This window comes from Triturus cristatus, chromosome 3_2 (assembly GCF_964204655.1).
Source record: "Triturus cristatus chromosome 3_2, aTriCri1.1, whole genome shotgun sequence".
Classification (NCBI taxonomy): Eukaryota; Metazoa; Chordata; class Amphibia; order Caudata; family Salamandridae; genus Triturus; species Triturus cristatus.
In genome coordinates this window covers 1,083,416,749-1,083,442,435 of record NC_140584.1, presented here as the reverse complement: position 1 = coordinate 1,083,442,435, position 25,687 = coordinate 1,083,416,749, and the positions used below count along the sequence as shown (strand labels likewise).

The following is a 25,687-nucleotide window of genomic DNA, read 5'->3' as shown; positions in this document are numbered from 1 at the left end:
AGGGTGCCCTAGGAATCAGTCGTTTAGATAACGCACTACGTGTTGCCCCAGTATCTACCAGGAATGGAGACTTGGTGCCCAAGACCTTAGCAGTGACGTAAGGACCTTGCTGGTCAACACGGAGTTCGACTGGATCCCTCCCTTGTCCCTGGCGGTCCTATGCGAAGTCATGGGTGCTTTCGTAGTCGGACTGCTGACACTGGTTTTTGTCGGGGGCGATCAAAAGTGTTTGGTCTGCCTGGCCTGTCGTTGATGGCGTCGTTCGTGTACCCTCATCCCTGTCCTCTATTTCTGGGGTCATATGCTGTGTCTCTGGGGTCCCTATTTTTGTTCAATTCCAGAAGGACCGGGCACTGGGATTTCCAGTGTCCGAACCCTCTACAGAACGCACATTGGTTCCCATCTAAGTCTCACCGTCCGTTGTAGGGTGCAGGTGTATGGTCTCTAGGGGGTAGCTTTCTAGGGGCGGTTGGTTGGTAATTCCCTTTCGGGGGCTCCCTTCCTATGGTCACCCCTTGCAACTGTGCTATCATTACCCTCTCCTTCAGTTCCTTTTTCTTCCTCTCTGACGCCCTATCGTTCTCATTCTTTTGGTTGTCGTAGTATTGGGCCATCTGGAGGATTGCTGCGGGTTTGGAGGCTGCCCAACTACTCTCGCTGGTCTGTAGCTTCTGGGAGACTTCTTGTGACAGACCCTTCACATAATTCTGGACAAAGAGGTGATGTTCGGTTGCAGTGGTCATGTCCTGGCCACTATAATCGGAAAACACAGTCTTGAATCGAGAGAAGTATTCAGACACATCCTCCTGGGGTTTCTGGCGACAAGCCGTCACTATCGACCAGTCTACCTTTCTTTCTGGGATTAGAGTCTTCAATTTCTGTACAATCTTGTCTGGGAGCTCCAATATGGCTTTCGGGGGTTTCTGTCCCGGTTCTCTCTGTTTATCTATGGTATCGAGTTGTACCCAGGTATATCCGAACGGCTCAGCGTGGTCAACTTTCCGGATTTGCTTCCACACATCAGCCGGCAGACATAATCCGAAGAACAAGTCGATATCTGCTAAAGTCATTATTGTTGAGCCTAAGGCTGTACCTAGTTCGGTGTAGAAGGCAGTCGGTTCTTCCTTAAGTCGGGTAGAGTTTTTCTAAAGGTCAAAATATCTTGTCGGTCCCATGGCTGGTAGACCCAATTGTATACAACCCTTCCCTTCGCATCTTGGTGGTTGATGTCGTCATGAGTTCCCTGACCTCGTGGGGGGACCCAGTAGGGGGCGGCCTCTTTGATGGGCATCATGGTATCAGTCCTTCCTTCCTGGGGCTTAGTCGCTATGGGGGTTTCTGCTTTAGTGGCCTGTCTGTGTTCTTTAAGGTGCCGATAGACCTCGAGTGTACGAGTGAAGAGGTTCGTCACATCGCCCTCTCCTTCTTCCCCAATGTCTACCTTCCTATATAGGGCCGCTAAGCCTTCGGGACCTTTATCGTGGTACCTATCCTCATATGTATTCAGGGCTTGATAACAAAGTCGTACGACAAAGTGTCGTCTGCGGCTGTCGGCATATGAGTTATACACGTCTGTTATATACTCCTCACTTTCCTTTCGATCCACCAGTGTTCCTACTATCTTATCGATTCCTGCTCGTTCCTCCCTTGTTAGTCGATTCATTCTGGTGGAATCTTTCTTTCTCATCTCAGGGTCATTCGACGTTATTGCCGACGTTGTGTTCAGTACAAGAGGCTCGGCCGGCGCGGAGGCCGTGAGGACCGAGGCCCCTGTACTGCTTTCGCTTGTGTTTGGGGGTTGTGGGTGTTGCACTACCGATTGGGAGGGTGCGTATGGAGGGGGCATGTAAATGATCGGGGGACCTAATAGTAATTTATCATTCGTCCGTTGCTTAGAGGACAACTCAGGGTAGAGCATAGAGGGGGTCCTAACAGCGTACTGGCCTGATGTTTCGGGCTCCTGTCTTAGTTTAGTTTCCCTTCTCTCCTTTATCTCTTCCTCTAACTTTCTAGCGGCAAGGTGAGCTGCCTTTCGTAATTCCTTTTCTGCTTTTACCTCTTCCCTCTTTTTCCGTTGCGTTGCTTCTTTGCGCCACATGCAGATACTGTCAAGCATAGTAGGCGTCGTTTTATTGCTACGCAGAGCTATTTCTAGCATTTCTATCTTATGGTCGTCGAAGGATCCCATCAGTGGCCACTGACTCTCGGGGTCCTTCCTTGTATATTTATGCCATAGCTTGCTATAAGCTACGGCGACTAGTCCATATTTAGTGAACATGTCCTTATTAGGGGTGCCTTCCAGTGGAGCCGGATGGTCCACCTCTAATAAGCGGTCCGGGCAGAACCAACTACCAATCAGTGGGGAGAAGATAGGCATGACGGGTTTCAATGGGGACAAAAGTCAGCACTACCTATCTTTTCACTGCTTGCAAAGACTAGACAGAATATCTCTATTCATCGTTATTTGTAAGCAGAGAATACCTCCAAAGAACCAATATCGAACAACTAGTGTTCGGACAATCAATCAATCAATGGGGAGATAAAGATAGGCACGACGGGTTTCAACGGGGACAAAAGTCTGCGTTACCTACCCTTCACTATCTGCAAAGGGAGAGAGAGAGAGAGAGTATTTCTACTCCTCCCCGTTTGTAGACAGCGAATATCTCAAAGAGAACAATCAATGAACAATACTAGTATTTCAAATAATCAATCAATTATTTCGCAATTTGTCGTGTTTCACGACCTTACCCGGACCGCGTGGACAGTTTCTCGTCTTCCGCCTCCAGCGCCCGATCGTCCTCTACTTTCCGTATTTGCCGCGGCACTACTGATGGTTCCCAGTCAGGACCGTAGATCACTCGAGAGGTCTGCTCGGAACCAGTGAAGTTCGGATGATCGGCTGCCAGACGAGGGTCTATCGGGCAGGAGCTCTCCCAATCGTTGCAGTCGTTCACTCTGTCGTCAGGACCTCTCCCACTGGATCCACGTGTCGCTGATGGGCCCCACGCTTGGGACGCCAATTGTTAAATGGTAGCGGCAGTTTCAGTCGATAACCCTTCAAGTATTGCCCGGCGGTAATCGCCTCTCATACCATTCGATAATTTACCAATGAAAGAGGCAGGCGCCGGAGACTGGAAGGCAGGAAACAAAGTTTTTATTCCGTCGGAGCAGAACACATCAGATCAGACAGCAAGGTATCGTCACGAGGTGCTTTAACTGCATCTCTGAGGCCTGGCCTCTTATACACAGGTTTATGACTTTATTGCAGAGTTATCATACATGGCACATTCTTGAGATTGTCTTGGAACATGAAAGAACATCCTCGGAATCCCCACTTCGAGCTCGTTCCCACACATATCTACAGTGGAAGTCCCCACCCCATCCACAGTAGGAGATGGCTATCACACAGCTGGACATTCCGCCAATTCCCGGGGGTGTGTGCGACCGGCCGGGTCTCAGGGGGTAGGGGCTTTGATCTACTGTAATCCCTTTGATGTGGGGGGTTTCCCTTACAGTAGGGGTAATAAACTGCATCCGCAGGGCTAGGTGATGGCCTGGGATCGGTTCGGACAATGGGGCGCAGAGGAAGGGGGTTATCAAAGGGATGCATGACCATGTATGGGATGTCGGTCAGGCGTGGGATGTGGTTCCATGGCAGGGTCGCGCAGAAGGAGAGGGTTTATGGCCCGTGTATGAGAGCGGGGGTGGCCGGCGCGCAGGGGGATGCTTGCAGCGCCAGGGGGACGCGCTGGCGATCGGCAATGAGCAGGGAGAGACCAGGGTGCCTAAAATGGCTGCCGTGCGCTTTCCTGTGTGTCGCGCTGGGAAGAGACAAGATGGCACAGATAATGTTCAGTTTGCAAGCTAAATTTCCACAGCAGTGAGAGCTATTTTGTTCTGTACTGAAATTAAGAGATTGTAATTAAGTCTGTGACAAATATATAAGAATAAGTGTATTAAAAATACCCATTAAAATTATATATATATATATATATATATATATATATATATATATATATATATTGCAACAATCACTCCATCAGGAAATGACACGAACTCCTCTTAGGTGGCAAAACGAAATTTATTTTCGGTTCTCACTGCTCTTGGTCATGACGCGTTTCGGCCGTACCGTCGGCCTTGTTCACATAATATATATATATATATATAAAAAAAAAGTGCACTACGTAGGGAACGAGTTTCTCATATATATATATATATATATATATATATATATATATATATATATATATAAACCAGACGCTGGTATTCCTGGATACTCGAACAACAAAGCAGCCACGGGTACTGGGAGGAGAGAGTAGTCAGAGAACATGAGACATTTAAGAACAAAGTCGTCAAATGGATAAGATACATTGATGACATTTTCTGCGTGTGGAATGGCACTGAAAGTGAGGCCAATACGTTTGTTGAAGATCTTAATGTTAACGATTTTAACCTTCATTTTACGAGTCAGTGGTCACGAACCAACATTGAGTTTTTAGACCTGTCCCTTACCATCGAGAGTGACGGCCTAAAAAGTAGTCTATTCAGAAAAAAAAACTGCGGGCAACAGCCTTCTCCATGCCCGCAGTTGTCATCCAAAATCACTGCTAGACAGTATTCCTCTAAGTGAATTATTAAGAGCAAAACGAAATTGTAGCTCGTTGGAAAGCTTCAAAAAAGAGGAATCAATGATGATCCATAGATTCAAAGAAAGAGGATATTCTAATTCAGTGATCAATAAAGCTCAAGTAGAAGTGGCCAAAAGATCTAGAGAGTTATTACTCTCAGACAAAACGAACAGTAATGATGAAGTAGATAAAATCAGATTTATCACTACCTTCAACAATCAAAATCATGACGTGCGCAAAAGCCTGAACAAATTCTGGCCAGTGTTGCACACTGATAAAGACATTTCAGACAGTGTAGAAACTTTCCCTCAGATTACATACAGGAAAGCAACATCATTAAAAGATACACTGTGCAAAGCGATTGAGCCCACACGTGCAAATACCTTAGGAATACAGGGATTTTACACATGCAGGAAATGCAAAGCTTGTAAACACAGTAAAAACTGTAAAGAATGTATACTCTCACCATTTGACAAACCTTACAAAATTTTAAAGTATACCACATGTAATACCGATTTTGTAGTGTATGCTTTATTTTGTCCATGCCAAAAGGTATACATAGGAAGTACAATTCACAAGGCAAAAATTAGAATCCTTGAACATTTACGCGCAATTAAAAACGGCGATAAACAGTACCCCATAGCACGTCACTTCACAAGTCATCACAATCAAAATAGTGACTTGCTAAGTTTTTGTGTTCTTGATTCTGTAAAAACTAACGAAAGAGGGGGTAACAGAGTTCAGGAACTAAGACGCCTTGAATCCAAACTCATTCAGTACAGAACTCTCGCACCTATTGGACATAATTGTGATGAAGAACTAGCTGTACACTTAGGATGATCATCAGATGTACGCAAGAATTAGAATGTTTCATGTAGTTCATTGAGTCCAACAGAGGACCAGCTGTTTCGCATTTTTTACAAATTTCCCAGCAAAAAAGTTTTAAATAATTATTCAAAAGTGTACTTAGTCAGGTTCTTTCATATTTTGTGGTTAGTCCTAGTGAATTTTGCACTAAAATTTCTGTTTTTCTCTCAATTGTAGATGTGAAGAAATTATGGTTATTCATGAAGAAAAGCAAAGAAACTAAAGTATCTAATTTAGCCCACTGAGTAAATAAGTTGTTTAGTATTTTTGAAGGTCTTGGCCTTTATTTTGACTCACGCCCACTGGGGCAAGATGTTATCTGTGTCAACAAGAAATCTTAACACCTTAATCGAAGGTTATTTTGTATTTATGGTGAATTGCGCCAATTGTTGATTTGAGTATTAGCTCATTAAGATATTCTGTTGAAGATTGTCATTATGGCCATTACTTTATACTTCATTTTCGCCCACCCGGGCGCTAAAATAGTTATGATATAAAAATGAATGGTTAAATTAATCTTCATGAGCAAATTATCAAACCATTTGAACATAATATGCATCAGGATAAAATTGTCAGCAAGACGATTTAAAGTTTTTATTGAAAAAAACAGACTGTGAGAAGGAATCATCGCAAAGTATGTTTTCACTTTCTATGATTTTTTGGAAACCATGTGATTGATTTATACTTCCTGGTTTTTTGTACACTTTACTCGTGAGCAAGGGATTGCCATCCCGAAACGCGTAGAGTCAGTCGTTTGGCTATTGTCCAAATAAAAAACTGGTTTTGAAAGCTCAAAAGTTGTCCGTGGCTGCTTTGTTGTTCGAGTATCCAGGAATAACAGCGTCTGGTTTATATATTGAGGATTGCCACCTCGCTACGGACCGCCATCAAAAGTGAGTGAGGGGGGAGGCTAACGCCAGCGTCAGCTGGGATTGCGGATTGATATATATATATATAAAAATAAAATCTACTGGTGGTCGCCAGTAAATAGTTATAGTTAGGACCGAGTTCCCATAGGAAATCTGAAAATTCTATTTTGAATAACTTTGGCGCCGGTTGACGAATCCTCGAGAAATTTTCAAAACTAATGGGGCGCTCCGCTTAGCTCCTACCCTGAAAGTCTCGGGGTGATTCGTCAAGCGGGGGCTGAGAAAAAAGGGGGGTCCCAAAATGCGTTTTCCCCATGCATTTTCCCATAGGACCTTTAGTCGAAGGTACAGCCCGAACGGCTGAACAGAATTACTTGAAATTTGGCAAAGAGGTAGTCCTCAGGTCAGGCATGTGCCTTTTGCATATATGGTGTCAATCTGTTCAGTAGTTCCTGAGAAAATTGCAGTTAAAAGTACATAAATATCTATATGCGAGCGTAATTCTGATTGGTGGTCAGATGTCAGTCAACATTCGAATCGGTCGAAATCAGGAAGTGTCGGACGCCATTTTGTGTGTGGCAGTGAAAAAGAAAGGTGGAGAACGTGAAAAGGGGGCAGGGTAGAGAGTTCCTGACCCCCTAGCCTTTGTCAGGTGGTCCCTGAAGGACCCCGAAGGGTGAAAAAAACATTTTTTTTTTTAAAAATCACGGGGTGCACGCACGGTGAAAAACCCTTAAAAAAAAAAAAAACTTTAAACGAGCCATTCCATATTACAGGATACAATCAATCTATAACTATATACATAGGTAGTTTATTGTAAAATAAATATTTAAAAAATATAATGCATACATAAATTAGCATTTAAAAAACCTTGCAAATTCACTTAAAAAACCATAGGTTTCACACACGTTATAGTTAGGAATTAGCATTTAAAAAACCTTGCAAATTCACTAAAAAAAACATAGGTTTCACACATGTTCTAGTTAGCTGGACATTTCACTCGTAAAAAACCATTGAAATTCCCCCGTTATAGTTAGTTCAGCTAAATATAACTCGCGCGACTGCAATCCACTGCTGATGACGTCACATATTACATCACTCATGACATGGTTAGTGACATCACTGATGACATCTCAAATGACATCACTGATGACATCATCCAGTGAATATGTGTCTTTCTGAAAAAGAAATATTTTTTATATATGTAGATCTAAAGGTTAATGGAAGAATAAATGGGTAAATAAGTGTCTAAATGGATGTTTTTTTTTGTAAAATTAATTGTATAACTGACTTATTAACAGTATCCTAGTGAATACAGTGATGTAATATGTAACGTCAGCAGTGGATTGCGGTTGCGCGAGTTTTTTACGAGCTAACTATAACATGTGTGAAACCTATGGTTTTTTTTAGTGAATATATATATATATATATATATATATATATATATATATATATATATATATATATAGATGAGAAACTCGTTCCCTACATAGTGCACTTTATGTGCAGGCCATGAATAAAATGACGGCAAGAAAACTTGGGTCAGGGCGATTACTTGTGGGTCAGACCTGTGCAAAAACTAAATCAAATCTCTTGCGCAACAAGGATATCTCAGGCATGCTGTCAAAAGGAAAAAGTCAATTATTTAGTCTATGGGAATGGAGAAAGGAAATAAATCTTCAAATTGAGTCAAATACCTCAACCATTTGGAATGGGGGAGATAATGTGATTGGAAATGATGGTGTAATGGTTAAAATTGTTAATAGTGTTAATACTGTGACTGGCGCAGATATGGTTGATGTCATAGAATCGCATCCTACTAATAGTAAGCTGCTGGAGCAGAGTTTTCTGTTGAAAATCTATTGGGTTTTTTAAGCTCTGGTTTGTCTATTGTCGAAAGAAATTAAAATTATTAATTCATAATTATTAATTATTTGTTTTGTGTAAATGTTCTGATTAACCAATACGAATTAACAATAGAAACTATACGTGGGGATGCGTCCGTGTTGCTTACTAATAATGTGCATGTTTAATTAAATAAATGTTGCTGAGTGCTGTTTATTTTAAAGCACAAAAACGTTTTTAAATGTCGTGTACTAATGCTTTTCTTGTGTTGCAAAGGCTAGATAATTACATACACATAAGGGTATTAGTGGGGTTAACACTATTTAATCACTATGCTGTGGTAACGTTGTTTTTGTCTCTTTTAATTAAGATGGTACGTTTTGGCCTAGTTAAAAATGGCTGCCGTTTAAAGCCTACATTCGAGTGCTGAGATTTTGATGAGAAGGCCTTGCTGAACATGGTCGAGAGTCATCTGACCACAGTCTTCGCCTGGTTAAAAGTTTTCCGTGAGGACAGCAGCTTTGGGCGGACATCCAAATGTCCTTGGAAGACAAAGGAGCCACAATGACATTGTGATCACCGTGCTGGTTCCGAGGAAATATGAACATGAAAAAGAAACATTTTCAAGATTTAGTTCCGTCTTCCGTCTTTTTATTTTTGTGGTTTTTTCTGAGCGGAGATTTTTCCAAATGTAGCGATGCTACATCTTTTCCTGCTCGCTCTGCTCAGCGGTTCAGCGGATATCTAAAACATTTTATGTTGCCTTCTTTTGTTACATTTATTATAAATAATGGAGACAATGGAGATGTTTATATGTTGTAACTAATAGATTTTGTAGAATCTGACACGAAGTCTACTGAGAAGTTTTGTAAAGGAGGGGTAGACGACTGACAGGAGACAGGAGCAGGAGAGACTGCAGCGACTGCTGACGTCAAACAGACCGCGCTCTGATTGGATATTAGATCAGAACAGTGCTCGCGCTGAGATTGGTGCGTTGGTGTGAGCCGCGCAAGGATTGGAAAGAGTCACCTTGTACTCTAGTGACGTAGACGCTCCAGGATTGGTGCGTTAGTGTGAGTCGCGCTGTTATTGGATAAAACATCGTACTATTCAGTTGTATTACGGAAGGGATTAGAAAGTTTGGTAAACGTTAAAATGTATTACCAAGAAGAGAAAAAGAAAAAATCTTTGTTCAGAAAGATTAAAAATTGGTTCGACAAGGATAAAGATGTTAAAACAAGAGAAGGTGAATTGTTACCTCCATCGAAAACGCCTGCATCCTTCATGGCTGCGAGATATGGGTATCATACCTGTATATGGTTGGAGAATTGGGTTAGGTATACTAAAGAAGATGGTGTTCTAGCATTTCCAGAACATGGTTCATTTAATCTGGCCGTGTTGAAAAATTTGCGGGAAAAGATGTTGTGTCTTGACCCAAGACCAAGGCCGACACAGTTTGAGGCTTTAGTGGAATGGGAAGAGGAAGTACATGAGCGAGAAAAGCAGAGGTCTGGGGGAAATTACAGATACATGTTTGGAAGGAGACATGATCGTGAAACTCATCATGATCGAATGAAGAGATGGCGAGATGCTAGTATGACAGAGGGATTATACCCTATGAGAACAATTGAAGAGAAGGGTACAGAAAGGGTTCCTGAGGCAGAAGTGAGAAGATATGGAGTTAATGAGTATGAGGATGAAGTCTTGAATGACATGATTTACAAAAGACCACCTCCATATAGACCAGAACCAGAAGAGAGCACACCAGTTGTTTCTCCGATAAAAGATACATTGCGTATCATTGAGACAGAAAATGTGACACCTGAGTTAAGAAGTGGTAATCCTTTTAGGGAAAAAGAAAGAGAGAATAGAAGTGGTAACGAGAATACGAGAGAATTAGCCAGAACTACATCGGAGTTGACTGAAAAGATTAGAGAGCTGACAAAGAATCTAGAAGCTGTTACGGTGCCTGTAACCATAGGTCCGGTTATGCCTGTTTTTGATAAGCAGAGGACGGGTGAAAATAGTTTGGTGATTCCATATGTTGGGAATAGATTGACAAGTTTGGCTGGTCCCTCAGAAGATTCAGGAAAAAGGACAGAAAATGATGATTTGAGACAATCCAGACATGAGACATGTAGTGAAGGATTAGAGATACAGTCTAATTCAAGATTGGATGCTAGTGAAGCTAGTTGTTCAGGGATGCCGATTTTAGAACTGCAGAAGAAAGTGGTTCCAGTGAGAAAATCTACTGAAATAACAGCTGAAGATTTGAATGAATGGATGAAAGTTCTTCAAAAGAGGGATAAAGATTCACAGGCAATTGATGTGGCTAGGTTACGTGTAGAATTAGAAGAGCTTGTTGCAGGGACAGTTCCTACGGAAATTCTGAAAAATCATCATGAGGGTGAACTGTTATTTATGTGTAAAAATATCACCTGGAGAGCTAAAAATACACATGACAGATTAAGAGCAATAGCGAATGAGCACGGAGTTGACATTGATAAAGTGAAAGCTTTGCAGAAGTCTTACAGGATGGATTTCACAGACAAAGACATTGAAAATCTGAATGGTGCTGGTAGAACAGGACAGATTAAAGAGCTGATCGCTTTATTGCGAAAATGGGGTGATGTTGAGAAGTGGAAGGATAGGTGGTACAAGAAAAGAGAAGAATCAGGGGATAGGACTTATTCAGCATTTCCTGTGAGAGAAAAAGAGAAAACAGTGGATGCTTATCCTATGAGAGAAATACCTGGAGGAGGATATGTACATGTTCCATGGACCAGACAGGATATTTTATCATTTACGAATGATTTCCCTCGACTGAGAGAAAAGCCCGTCGAGTGGTATAGGCAGGTAGACAGGTTTGTGAAATTGTCAAAAGTGCTGTGGATTGACCTGAATAGTCTGTTTGATATAATTGTTCCAGCAGACTTGTGGGCTGAGTGTAAAATAGTTGTAAGTTGGCCTACTGAGGAATATCCAAGAGATCAGAGAACAGGAGCACCAGATCCAGAGGTAATGAGAAAGTACGAGCAGGTGATCGTATACCTGAAAAATAAAGTACCTCCAAAAGAGACAGACTGGGTTAAAATAGATCGAACACACCAGGAAGCAAAAGAATCGGTTCATGCTTTTTATGAGAGGCTGATACTGGCTTTTAAACAATTCAGTGGGGATGAACACCTGGGTGACAAGGATTTGAGTCATTTTGTATACAGATTTGTATATGGCCTGAGACCTGAGATTAGTGAGAGAATTCGTGAGCATACAGTGGACTGGCAGAGTAAGAAAATAGATGAGATTTTGAGACATGCAAAATACTTCAGTGATGAAATTGAAGCAAAACAGAGAAAGCTGAAAGAGAAAGCAATGTGGGCACAAGTGAAAGTTGCGGAAAGACAGGAAGCACAGTTGGTGGAACAGGCGAATAATGCAGGAAATAATTCAGGGAATAGGCCCAGATATGCAGGGAAAGGAAAGGGGAATCTTGAGGAAGCCAAAAAGAAGTTCCCGTGTCACAACTGTGGCCAACTGGGACATTGGAGATCTGAATGTACCAATCCACCATTAGCGAATAATGAGAGTAAACCCTTAAATCAACAGGTGCAGAACGAAGGGAAAAATCGACAGCAGTAACAACCTTCTGTTGTGAAACAGCAGAGTCAAGAGCCAAAACCGCCCTTGCCGCAGAATAGAGGATCACAAAAGTACAATCAGGATTCGGGATTCTACAATGATGAGCAGGTAAACAAACAAAGGCGTTCTAACCAGGTACAGCAGTACTTGTTAAAGAATGAAGGGAGTGAGTCTGAAGGTGATTATTGACGGTGCCGAAGAGAGGAGGAAGAGTGCATACTTAGTGCAACTCTAGAAATAGACCAGGCAGGACCATTTGTGGATGGGAAAATAAATGAAGAAGGTGTTACTTTTTTAGTAGACACAGGTGCGACAAGATCAACTGTCAGGTCAACAGATATTAGAAATCTTCCTCTCTCGGATGAAGCAATCCAAGTAGTTGGTGTAGCCAATACACAAATCAAGACACGTCTTACTGAACCAGTAAGAGTACAAATAGGGAAATTTTCAGACATGCACAGATTTATTGTCTGTGACACTAGTCCAGTGAACTTGTTAGGCAGGGATCTGCTTTGTAAAATGAACTGTACAATTTTTTGTACACCGGATGGAATAGCTTTTGAAACACCAGATGAGGATGTTTTGTACCGAATGACTCTAGAAAATAGAAAGAGTGAGTTAATTGGTGCATATGCTGTGTTTGATCCGGAGGATTTGCCTCAAGAGCTGAGAGACACAGTGAAAAGGACAGTTTGGGATTTTACTGGAGAGGATGTGGGATTGATGAATAATGTAGATCCTGTGAAAATTTCAGTGAAAGAGGGAATTACTTATCCTAACATTCCTCAGTACAAAATGACACCAGAAATAATTGAGGGAATAACTCCTATTATTGAGAAAATGATTCAGCAAGGAGTTTTAAGAGAACTATTGAGTAGCCCGTGTAACTCACCGATAATGGGGCTAAAGAAACCTAATGGGAAGTTCAGGATTGTACAGGATTTGAGAAAAGTTAATCAAATTGTGGTGGCATGTTGTCCTATTGTGCCAAATCCGTCAGTGATTTTGTATCAGATTCCACATGATGCTGAGTGGTACACAGTGATTGATTTGTGTCATGCTTTCTTTTCAATTCCATTGCATCATGACAGCCAGCCGATTTTTGCATTTAGGTTTGGCCAGCGTATTTTAGCATGGTGTCGTATCCCACAGGGGTATACGGAGAGTCCTTCGATATTCAATCAGTTATTGAAAAAATCATTGGAGAGCTTGATTATGCCTGAAAATTCAGTACTAGTGCAGTATATTAATGATTTGCTTGTGGCATCAAAGACACGTGAAGCTTGTGAAGTAGATACCATAGCTTTACTGAATCATCTGGCAGATGGAGGGTTAAAGGTATCTCCAGCTAAATTGCAATTTTGCAAGAAAGAGGTGCATTATCTTGGACACAATATTGAAAAAGGTCTGAGAAAAGTGACTGATGACAGGATCAGAATTATCAGAGAAATGAAAGCCCCAAAGACCCAGAGGGAAGTGAGAATGTTCCTGGGAATGGTGGGTTGTCGTCGTCAGTGGATAATTAATTTCTCGCTGATAGCAAAGCCACTGATTAAGCTGACAAAAAGTGAGATGACAGATCTATTGGAACTAGATGGAGAACAAATGGCAGCATTTGAGGAGCTGAAGAGCAGAATGTGTGAAGCCCCTGCTTTGGGTATGCCAGACTATGAGAAAGAGTTTAAATTGTACTGTAGTGAGAGAAATGGATGTGCACTTTCAGTGTTAATCCAGAAGCATGGATTACTGAGAAGACCTATTGCGTACCTCTCATCAACACTTGACCCTGTAGCTGTGGGTTTACCAGGTTGTCTGAAATCTGTGGCTGCAACATGCAGAAGTCTGGAACAGAGTGAGGGAATCATAATGGGATATCCTGTAAGGGTATTCGTACCTCATAATGTGGCAATTCTTTTGACAAGAAGCAGAACTCAGTACATGTCACATAGTCGGCTGACTAAATATGAGAAAGTCATTCTGGGAGCATCAAATGTGACTCTGGAGAGATGTGTGAATGTGAATCCAGCGACATTATTGCCAGATATTGAAAATGTGGGTGTGAAGACAGAAGATGATCACAATTGTTTGGATGTGCTGGATTACTGTACAAAACCAAGACCAGACATAAGGGATTTTCCCTTACTTGAGAGTGATCATGTGTTGTTTGTAGATGGATCATGTCTGAGGAATGATGAGGGTGTGCTGAGTGCAGCATATGCAGTGTGCAAGGTTTCAGAAGTGATGGAAGCATCACCATTGAAAGGAGTGAAATCTGCACAAGTTGCAGAATTGGTGGCATTGACGAAAGCTTGTGAGATTGGGAAAGATCTGAGAGTGACTGTGATGACTGATAGTCAGTATGGATTTGGAGTTGTGCATGATTTTGGCCAACTTTGGCTACAGAGAGGTTTCTTGACGTCGAGTGAGACTCCAATAAAGAATGCGGAAGTGATTGGGAAATTGCTTGAGGCGATACAGCTGCCTAAAGAATTAGCAGTTGTGAAATGTGCTGCTCATGGACAAGGAGATGATTTTGTGACAGTTGGAAACAGATTTGCCAACGACATTGCACAATATTGCGCTAAGAACAATCACTCAATTAATAGGGAACGAGAAGGGGAAATGTCTTTTTGTTCTGTGATGTTTACTAATGTCCTAGAAACGTGGGATGAAGTGAAACAGTTACAGGATGAGGCAGGAAAGGAAGAAAAGAAAGACTGGATCAAGGCAGGTTGTGCCCCAAGAGAAACAGACCATGTTTGGGTCTATAGAGATGGCAGACCAGTTATGCCCAACTCAATGCTGTCGACAATGGCAAGGATGTATCATGGCCAGGGACATTTGGGGAGGGATGCGATGATCAGGTCTTTTAAACAGACTTGGTACAATGCAAAGTTCAGGACAATTGCAGAGAGCATCTGTCAAAGATGTTTGATTTGCCAGCAATTTAACACTGGGAAAAAGACAGTGGTGAGTCTGGGAACGATAGGCAGAGAAGGTGGTCCTTTCACGAGAATGCAGGTAGATTTCATTGAAATGCCCCAAGTGAACAGACTGAGGTATGTTCTAGTGGTAGTCTGTTTGTTCTCAAGATGGGTGAAGGCCTATCCGACTAGGAGAAATGATGGAATAACAGTGGCAAAGTTACTGTTAAGAGAGTTGATTCCTAGGTACGGGTTTCCATTAACGATTGAGTCTGATAGAGGTGGACACTTCTATAATGAGCTCATGAGTTTGATTTGTGAAGCATTGGGCATACAGCAAAAGCTACATTGTGCATACAGGCCAGAGGCTTCTGGTGTGGTTGAACAGATAAATGGCACAATCAAGAACAGGATTGGTAAGATGTGTTTAGCCACTGGAATGAAATGGCCTGATGTCTTGCCTCTAGTGCTAATGACTATTAGATCTACTCCAGATAGAACTACTGGGTTGAGTCCGCACGAGATTTTGATGGGACGTGCAATGCGTCATGCATTTGTACCTGTCAATAAGTTGATGACAATAACTGATGACATGATTTTGGATTACTGTAAAGGCCTGGCTGACGCAGTTCATTCTGTGTTTCACCAGGTTGGAGAAGAAGCTACCACACTTGAGAAGAAGCAAGCTCATGATCTGAGTCCAGGGGACTGGGTGAGGATTAAAGTACACAGAAGAAGAAATTGCTTGGTTCCAAGGTGGGGAAGGCCAAGACAAGTTATTTTGACTACGACAACTGCAGTGAAGTGTGCTGGTGTGAAAAACTGGGTACATGCGAGTCATACTCTGAGAGTTCCAAACCCAAAAGATGGGACTGGCAAGGAGTATTTTGAAGAATCAGATTCCAGTGATGATGAAGACCCAGAACCAGTGAGAAAAAATCAAAGTTCAGGAAAAGAAGCAGAAAAGACTTCAAGAGAAGCATTGAGAGTCTCAGAAGGGAGATCAGATTCTGTAAGAGAGCCTGAAGTTCCAAAAAGCAGTGGAGGAAAAAGAAGAGAAAAGAGTAATTCCACAGAGACTACTCCTGAATCAGAAGAGGAGATTGAAGAACCACTTGAGATTATACCTGAAGAAGTAGGGTCAGAAGAATATAGAGAGGGACAGATTGCGGAAGACCCCCGAGGAGGTGTAGGGAACATTCCTGATAAGCTAGGTGAAGGGACAAGTAGACAGCAAGAAGATTGCGTGTCGGAGACTCGAGGAGGGAAAGAAGTAGGGAAGTCTCAAAAAGTGGTGAAAAAGACTGTGGAGCGAAAGAAAACTGCTGAAGAACAAGAGGCATTTGAAACAATCGGATGAAAGTGAGAATGAAAAATTAGATGGTCGAGTTCTGAGAAAGAGAACTTGGATTGGAGAAAGAAATAATACAGAAACAAGACCGAAAAAGGTTGTAAGAGGAGATTTTTGGCCTAACAACAGAGTAAAGAGGCTGAGATACAGACTGATAAGAGCAAATACATCGAAAGCTGAACAAGTGAATGAGGTGTCGAGTCAAAATGAAGTAAAAAGAAAGGAGCAAAAGGAGTCAAGAGAACCCGAGGAGATAAAGAGAATTAGAAGACCCAACCAAAAGTACAGATCACCGGAATGGTCTTATGTGGCACTGTCTGAAGGAGGAGGAGAAGAAGAAGAAACAGTGAAACGAGACAATCCGGAGGGGATCTTGAGAAAAGTGGTTGAGGAAGAAGAAAAATCTGTTGGAATATTAAAAGTTATCCTGACTGACATTGGAGAAGAGTTGGATGCACAGGATGTTGTTGATGATCTGATACAATTTGATGTTGCTGAAGAAGAAGTGAAAAGTGATGAATATCCAAATTGAGTGAACTGAAGAAATCACTTGGAGAAAAGTGAAAAGGAGAAAGTCTGAAATTCAGTTGTCTGAAGTAATCCAGAAATAAAGAATAGCAGTAGTGGAGTAGTAGAGGTTAAGTCAAAAGACACGGTCAAAGTAGTAAAATGGCTAACATAGAGAATAATCAAAGTAAATGTGCCTTCTTGAAAAGATGGTGTAGAATGTGCTGTTGCTGTACTGGATTATTAATGCTACTATGGGGTGTTTTAGCTTTATTAGTTACATTTAGAGTTACAATAGGTACATTTGAAATACATACTGAGAATGAGACTAATGTACAGAAAAGTTCACAAAAAGTAGTTCCGACTAGAATTAGTAATACTTACATGCATAAAGATAGGTCAATTAATGATTTTTCTAGCAATGTTTTTTCAAAATTGTTGTATGAATATGTGAAGACAATGGAAGTTAGGGATTGCTACGTTTGTATGCAATTACCTGCATCCGTTTCGGAGGGTGTTACTTATCACCATTTACCAGCTACGTATGGAATTTCTTGTAGTGTGTTAAGTAGTGTTTTTTATTTGCTAGGGAAAATAGATTATGAGATGTCTAACAAAGATAGTATTTTTGGGCAATTGCCTATGAATTATAAGCTGAATCCAGCTAAAGAAGCTAACATTTTTGGTGAGATTTTCATTGAAAAAGAAGAATTAACATTAGATTACATTTTTAAGAATAATTTAACTTGCAGTTCGAAAGAAGAGGAGAAAGCTTTCCTAAACATGGTGGAGGAAAGGAGATTGTATTTCCCTGCCTTTTCATGCATGCTCAAAGTGAGTGAGACAATTTGGGACATTGAGATGGGAAAAGAATTGAGAAATGGAGCTAGTCCAACTTTAGCTTTAGATGCACCACAGAAGGGTAAGCTGTGTATTACAAGAAGGAAATCCCAATATGATACATACTTTGTTGGGGCTAGTGAGTGTCATGATACATACTTCATTGCAACAGGATGGGGTTTTAGAGGAGGAGAGGATCCAGTTTTCCCAGGAGTGTATTATGTTTGTGGGAACAAGGCTTATTACAAGTTGCCTGACCATTGGTATGGCACGTGTTATGTGGGCCTGGTCTTTCCAAAGATTTTTCATATAGATAGTAAATTAATATGTTCTACATCTTCTATTCTAACACGTTTTAAGAGAGAAACTTGGTCAGAAATAGTGGGTGACATTTTTGGAGCTTTAATTCCAGCAGTGGGAATTTCTTTGAATGCATATGGAATTCGGAAACTGTCAACAGTGGTGGATCGCTTATCGACAAATACCGCTGGAGGGTTTGTTTTGGTGAATACGGAATTGATTGCCGTACGTGCCATGTCTATGCAAAATCGACTTGCCCTTGATATTCTATTAGCCAAGGAGGGTGGGGTCTGTGGAATGCTGAAAGTTCAACATTGTTGCACTTACATTCCAGACGAAAGCAAAGACTTGAAGGTCTATATCAAAAATATTACTGATTTGCATGAAGAATTAGTACCACTGGAAGCTGAGAGTATTTGGACTAAAATAGCTAATAAAATAGTTGCTGTTAAGAGTTTTATTGCAAAAATAGGTAGTACTATTATAGGTAAGATATTGTTTCCTTTGACTTGTATAATTGTTGCTTTATTGATACTAAGATTGGTGTGTTTGTGTTGTAAAAACAGGGGAGGGAAAAATAAATTAATTAAAAGAAATATTGAAAGGAGAAATAAAAGAAAAAGAGATCCACAAGAAATAGAATTAGAAGAATTGAGGGAGAGTGTTTATTTGGAGACAAAAAGGGATGATGAAAGGGAGTCTGGTGTCTAGTGTTGTGAAAAAGAAAAAGACATTTCCAGTTTCTCCTAAAAATTGGGATTAAATTTTACAAATTTTTTTTTTGGGTTGTTTATTTGGTGATAATATCACCAAAGGGGGGATTGCTGGAGCAGAGTTTTCTGTTGAAAATCTATTGGGTTTTTTAAGCTCTGGTTTGTCTATTGTCGAAAGAAATTAAAATTATTAATTCATAATTATTAATTATTTGTTTTGTGTAAATGTTCTGATTAACCAATACGAATTAACAATAGAAACTATACGTAGGGATGCGTTCGTGTTGCTTACTAATAATGTGCATGTTTAATTAAATAAATGTTGCTGAGTGCTGTTTATTTTAAAGCACAAAAACGTTTTTAAATGTCGTGTACTAATGCTTTTCTTGTGTTGCAAAGGCTAGATAATTACATACACATAAGGGTATTAGTGGGGTTAACACTGTTTAATCACTATGCTGTGGTAACGTTGTTTTTGTCTCTTTTAATTAAGATGGTACGTTTTGGCCTAGTTAAAAATGGCTGCCGTTTAAAGCCTACATTCGAGTGCTGAGATTTTGATGAGAAGGCCTTGCTGAACATGGTCGAGAGTCATCTGACCACAGTCTTCGCCTGGTTAAAAGTTTTCCGTGAGGACAGCAGCTTTGGGCGGACATCCAAATGTCCTTGGAAGACAAAGGAGCCACAATGACATTGTGATCACCATGCTGGTTCCGAGGAAATATGAACATGAAAATAAACATTTTCAAGATTTAGTTCCGTCTTCCGTCTTTTTATTTTTGTGGTTTTTTCTGAGCGGAGATTTTTCCAAATGTAGCGATGCTACATCCTTTCCTGCTCGCTCTGCTCAGCGGTTCAGCGGATATCTAAAACATTTTATGTTGCCTTCTTTTGTTAAATTTATTATAAATATTGTTAGTTTAGAGAGGGTTCATTCATTGCATTTTGGATTCTGAGGCCACTTCTTTCCGAACTTGCGTTGGTGAGGATCGATGCTGTGAGGACGGTGACTTGAGAGACTTCTATCGAGAGACCTGTCCTGACTCGTTTATGACATTTAGCTAGAATAGGTAATTATGAGAATAATGATTTTGCTTTTGAATTGATTTTTCTTTGAACTAATTTTAGATAAATTACCATTATTTGAAATACTGTGTTGGTGGTTATTTCTTGTCAATTATTGAGTACTCTATTTTGATTATTGTTGATTATTATTGGTTAAATCATGACTCAAGACAGTGTCAATTAGGTCTTATCGACCGTAGTGTAGATGCAGGGTGTTTAGAAGGTTTTCTTTCCACAGGTTCAGTGCTGATAGAGTAATCTGAGTGTATGTTAGTGAAATGGGCCCAAGCGTATGATGAGCGTATGTGTGTGTATCTGTGAATTTACTATATCCGTGGAAGTAGGGAGAATTTGTACACCCCAATCTGCACCAAAGCATGGAGCATGAGAGCCTCTAGAATCCCAGAGGCATCCAGTACGGTACCCTGGGGACCCGATTAGCTCTCCAGTTCCTCTGGTATCCTTAGGATCTACTTTAACATCTCCTAAAACGGCAAATGTAATCTCACACAGAACACCACATACTCCACAAGTAATCATAGAAGAGCCCCTTGGCCCCTATTTAGCAGAGGATGTCCAAAATAAAAATGTTACTCTCCCCAATTTGGATTTAGATCTTTGCAGGAGGTATATTTCTCATGATACTAGCTAGATTACGGAACTAGCAAACACTCCAGAAATAGCAGTTCATATAGGACTAAAATTATTCAGTAGTACCCCCTCTAATAAATCAAATTACTCTCTTCTGCAATCACACCTCTCTTTAACCCCTGATCTAAATATCAGTGATACCCAACCCAGTCAAACTCTAAGGAAGGATATAATAGTCTTGGATTCATTAGTATCCTTAGAACATTTATTATCCTCTAGCCTAAAGCTACTTGAAACATTTGTAGGAGGTTCCGACTGTGTTGGAAACTGTAACTCAAATATTAAAGGTATTGTTAAAAAGTAATCGGGAGAGGGAGACTAGTTCAAGCGTACATACTGAACAAGTAGAAGTGGAAGTAAAGGTGGAAGAGGTTTCAGAAAATATACTTGATGGTGCTAGTAGTCAACCAACCTGTACTGCTCATGATGGCAACCCCCAACTTGATAAGATAATAATTAAAGCTGTGATGTTAAAGAAGACCTCTGAACCCATACAGGTTATCTTTGATTCAGCTCAAAAAGTGTAACGCTCAGCGGGCTCATCTAGAAGGATAGACCAGGAAGTCTTCCCTATTTTCAAAACCCAGTTAAGTAGTGATAAAGACAATGTCTTAGGAGTCTCGCACCTAGAAAAAATGGGAGAAATGGAAAAAAGGGAAAGAACAGAGGGAAAAGGTTGAAATCAACACGAAGATTCTAAAAAAGGAGCAAAGAAGAATTTGTTTTAAAGAAAACATCGAGGTTTCAGTTAGTACGGAGACTTCCTCCCAGTCCTACAAAATACATCACGAGATATGAAGCTGGAAGATGAAATTGATTTTGTGAACCCTCAGAATAAAGATTTAGCAACAGTGTCGATGATGGTCTATGAGGCATCCCCCTCGAATACTGCATACTCCATAGGAGATTGTGCGAATACAGTAATAGAGGGGCTTCCATTACCTATAAAAGTGGAGCAGTCGAGGCCAGTTAACCTTCCCTCATCACTAATTAACCCCCTGGCTGTCCCCTTCCCTGACACCGTAAAAATTAGAGGTAAACCAGGGATCATTGGTGTCGAACCCCTCTGGGAAAGAATGGAAACACACCAGTTAGATTTTATTTCTCTGTTTGATACAGATTTAATATTAAATAGGACTACGCTTCTTAAATGTCTCTTGGAGATTGAAAGTTTGAAACTTATACTTAGGTGCCGATCACGATCCGGCAAAAACCGGGTACGAACCGTCGGACGGAGCACAATCTCCGCCCGACGCGTACCCGGTCGTCAATTTTTACAAACAAGGAATTACGATTCGCACGGGTACACCATTACCGTACGAATCGTAAAAAAGCCCGACCGAACAAAAAAACACCTACCAATGCGATCCGGGAAAGCGCCGACCTGACGTCGGGACGCTCGCAGCCAGCCATTCACGACCCAGGAATCACGGTTCGTACCGACGTCACCCCGCACGGTGAATATTTTGCGGCAGCCAAAAACTGCCGGGAAATCAGGACGACGCGAACAAGGACCACCAGTACGCGACGGACAGACGACGACGCGAACAAGGAGGACCAGTACGTGACGGACACACAGGACGACGCCACCAAGGAGGACCCGTACGCGACAGGACGACGCGATCAAGGAGGACCCGTACGCGACAGGACGACGCGAGCAAGGAGTACCAGTACGCGACGGACAGACATGGACCCGAACCTACGAGTCATCCCTGCCCTCATAGCAGTCCACCTCCTCTACAGGTTACGACGCAGACGCCGCAGAAGGTCAGAATAACTAAGGGAGGGGGGAAAGTGGGGTGGGGTGGGGGGGCAGGACCAGGGCAGGCCACAAAACAACCACATAAGTCACACACCACACATGGCCTGGACATACCTGACTCCCATGCCCTGGTCACCACGAGGGGGTGGGGGCGTGTCCTGATAAGCCAGCGACCGCCACAACGGAAGTCCGTCACCACGCGAACCGGCAACACAACCAGACAGGTACGTCCCGTACCCACGCCTGAAGAGCGTGGGTACGAGTCGGACCACGCCCACACACGTCACCCCAACAATGGCGGGACGGATCGCACCCACGTGGCAAAGGCCTGGGTACGGGCCGCACAAACATCACATAGCGTGGGGACGGATATGTACGGACCCTACCCCCACCCCGTATGCAAGGAGCGTACCCCCCACCCCAACAGTGAAAGTACGACCCGTACCCCCACCCGCGTATGCATGGAGCGTACCCCCCAGCCCAACAGTGTAAGTACGACCCGTACCCCCACCCGCGTATGCATGGAGCGTACCCCCCATGCCAACAGTGTAAGTACGACTCGAACCCCCACCCGCGTATGCATGGAGCGTACCCCCCACCCCAACAGTGTAAGTACGACTCGTACCCCCACCCGCGTATGCATGGAGCGTACCCCCCATGCCAACAGTGTAAGTACGACCCGTACCCCCACCCGCGGACGTACGGAGCGTACCCCCACCCCCACCAGTGTAAGTACGACTCCTACCCCCATCCGCGGACTCACGGACCGTACCCCCACCCCAACAGTGTAAGTACGACCCGTACCCCCACCCGCGTATGCAAGGAGCGTACCCCCCAGCCCAACAGTGTAAGTACGACCCGTACCCCCAACGGCGTATGCATGGAGCGTACCCCCATGCCAACAGTGCAAGTACGACTCGAACCCTCACCCGCGTATGCAAGGAGCGTACCCCCCACCCCAACAGTGTAAGTACGACCCGTACCCCCACCCGCGGACGTACGGAGCGTACCCCCACCCCAACAGTGTAAGTACGACCCGTACCCCCACCCGCGTATGCAAGGAGCGTACCCCCCGGCCCAACAGTGTAAGTTCGACCCGTACCCTCACCCGCGTATGCATGGAGCGTACCCCCACCACACCAGTGTAAGTAGACTCGTACCCTCACCTCGAATGCATTGAGCGTACCCCCACCGTGTATGTTCCAAGCGTACATATCCTGAAATCGGAGGTGTGTGTGCAGAGTCCACCCAGCAGTGCCCTGAGACAGGAGGGGTGGGTGCCTATCACTCCCAGCAGTGCCCTGAGACAGGAGGGGTGTGTGCAGAGTCCTCCCAGCAGTGCCCTGAGACAGGAGGGGTGGGTGCCTATCACTCCCAGCAGTGCCCTGAGACAGGAGGGGTGTGTGCAGAGTCCTCCCAGCAGTGCCCTGAGACAGGAGGGGTGGGTGTGGAGTCCTCCCAGCTGTGCCCTGAGACAGGAGGGGTGGGTGCCTATCACTCCCAGCAGTGCCCTGAGACAGGAGGGGTGTGTGCAGAGTCCTCCCAGCAGTGCCCTGAGACAGGAGGGGTGGGTGTGGAGTCCTCCCAGCAGTGCCCTGAGACAGGAGGGGTGGGTGTGGAGTCCTCCCAGCAGTGCCCTGAGACAGGAGGGGTGGGTGTGGAGTCCTCCCAGCAGTGCCCTGAGACAGGAGGGGTGGGTGTGGAGTCCTCCCAGCAGTGCCCTGAGACAGGAGGGGTGGGTGTGGAGTCCTCCCAGCAGTGCCCTGAGACAGGAGGGGTGGGTGTGGAGTCCTCCCAGCAGTGCCCTGAGACAGGAGGGGTGTGTGCAGAGTCCTCCCAGCAGTGCCCTGAGACAGGAGGGGTGGGTGCCTATCACTCCCAGCAGTGCCCTGAGACAGGAGGGGTGTGTGCAGAGTCCTCCCAGCAGTGCCCTGAGACAGGAGGGGTGGGTGTGCAGAGACCTCCCAGCTGTGCCCTGAGACAGGAGGGGTGTGTGCAGAGTCCTCCCAGCTGTGCCCTGAGACAGGAGGGGTGTGTGCAGAGTCCTCCCAGCAGTGCCCTGAGACAGGAGGGGTGGGTGTGGAGTCCTCCCAGCTGTGCCCTGAGACAGGAGGGGTGGGTGCCTATCACTCCCAGCAGTGCCCTGAGACAGGAGGGGTGTGTGCAGAGTCCTCCCAGCAGTGCCCTGAGACAGGAGGGGTGGGTGTGGAGTCCTCCCAGCAGTGCCCTGAGACAGGAGGGGTGGGTGTGGAGTCCTCCCAGCAGTGCCCTGAGACAGGAGGGGTGGGTGTGGAGTCCTCCCAGCAGTGCCCTGAGACAGGAGGGGTGGGTGTGGAGTCCTCCCAGCAGTGCCCTGAGACAGGAGGGGTGGGTGTGCAGAGTCCTCCCAGCAGTGCCCTGAGACAGGAGGGGTGTGTGCAGAGTCCTCCCAGCAGTGCCCTGAGACAGGAGGGGTGGGTGCCTATCACTCCCAGCAGTGCCCTGAGACAGGAGGGGTGTGTGCAGAGTCCTCCCAGCAGTGCCCTGAGACAGGAGGGGTGGGTGTGCAGAGTCCTCCCAGCTGTGCCCTGAGACAGGAGGGGTGTGTGCAGAGTCCTCCCAGCAGTGCCCTGAGACAGGAGGGGTGGGTGCCTATCACTCTCAGCAGTGCCCTGAGACAGGAGGGGTGTGTGCAGAGTCCTCCCAGCAGTGCCCTGAGACAGGAGGGGTGGGTGTGGAGTCCTCCCAGCAGTGCCCTGAGACAGGAGGGGTGGGTGTGGAGTCCTCCCAGCAGTGCCCTGAGACAGGAGGGGTGGGTGTGGAGTCCTCCCAGCAGTGCCCTGAGACAGGAGGGGTGGGTGCCTATCACTCCCAGCAGTGCCCTGAGACAGGAGGGGTGGGTGCCTATCACTCCCAGCAGTGCCCTGAGACAGGAGGGGTGTGTGCAGAGTCCTCCCAGCAGTGCCCTGAGACAGGAGGGGTGTGTGCAGAGTCCTCCCAGCAGTGCCCTGAGACAGGAGGGGTGGGTGTGGAGTCCTCCCAGCAGTGCCCTGAGACAGGAGGGGTGGGTGCCTATCACTAACAGCAGTGCCCTGAGACAGGAGGGGTGTAACACATGTGTGTGAGGCCAGAATTATCCACATGCATACTGGCTACAAGGGAACATGTCCCCATGAACTCATGTCAACAGACTCCACACACAAGTACAGTGATCACCAAGGATGCCACGATTGTTGCAGGTGGAGACATGGCCCTGCATGCATGGCCAAAGTAGAAGGGCTCCGTCACACACACAGCTCATGTAGACACAGCTCTGCGCTAAACATTGGGAACACCCTGCAGGGAAGAAAGCTGGGTACACAGAGGAAGGAATACACCCTGGGACAAGTGCACCATGCAGTAACTGCTTACATGAACAAAGAAAGTTAGCCAACACCTTGTGATGGCACACAGATCCCAGGGTCCCACCAATGAGCAGTTCACTACTACATATCCCACACACCCAAACCCTTACACACCACCCAAAACCATGTAGCAGCCCCACCAACACCAATACCAGCATAGCAGTAGTGTGATAATGAAAACAAAATTAAGCTTTATTCAGCATGAGCACAATGTCCGTGGATCGCAGGCAGTTCAATCTTCACAAAGCCCATAGGGCAGTCAATGATTCTCAGCTGGATGGGGGACACAGTGGGATGCGTGTCCCCTACCTTGCCTGCACAGTCAAATGGCATCGTCTTCCAC

The 25,687-nt window shown here is 44.2% G+C and overlaps 1 protein-coding gene across 2 annotated transcripts in view; it reads right to left on the bottom strand.

Annotated features, from left to right (window-relative positions):
• Positions 1–25,687, bottom strand: part of SUMF2 (sulfatase modifying factor 2) — a 257,671-nt gene that overhangs the window by 189,528 nt on the left and 42,456 nt on the right. The window contains exon 2 of one of the 2 annotated variants that reach the window (XM_085649835.1): positions 2,749–3,131. The exons of the other annotated variant lie outside the window; for it this stretch is intronic. The gene's annotated coding sequence lies outside the window, so the exon portion shown is untranslated. The remainder of the gene's footprint in view (positions 1–2,748; positions 3,132–25,687) is intronic. 2 annotated transcript variants of the gene reach the window in all.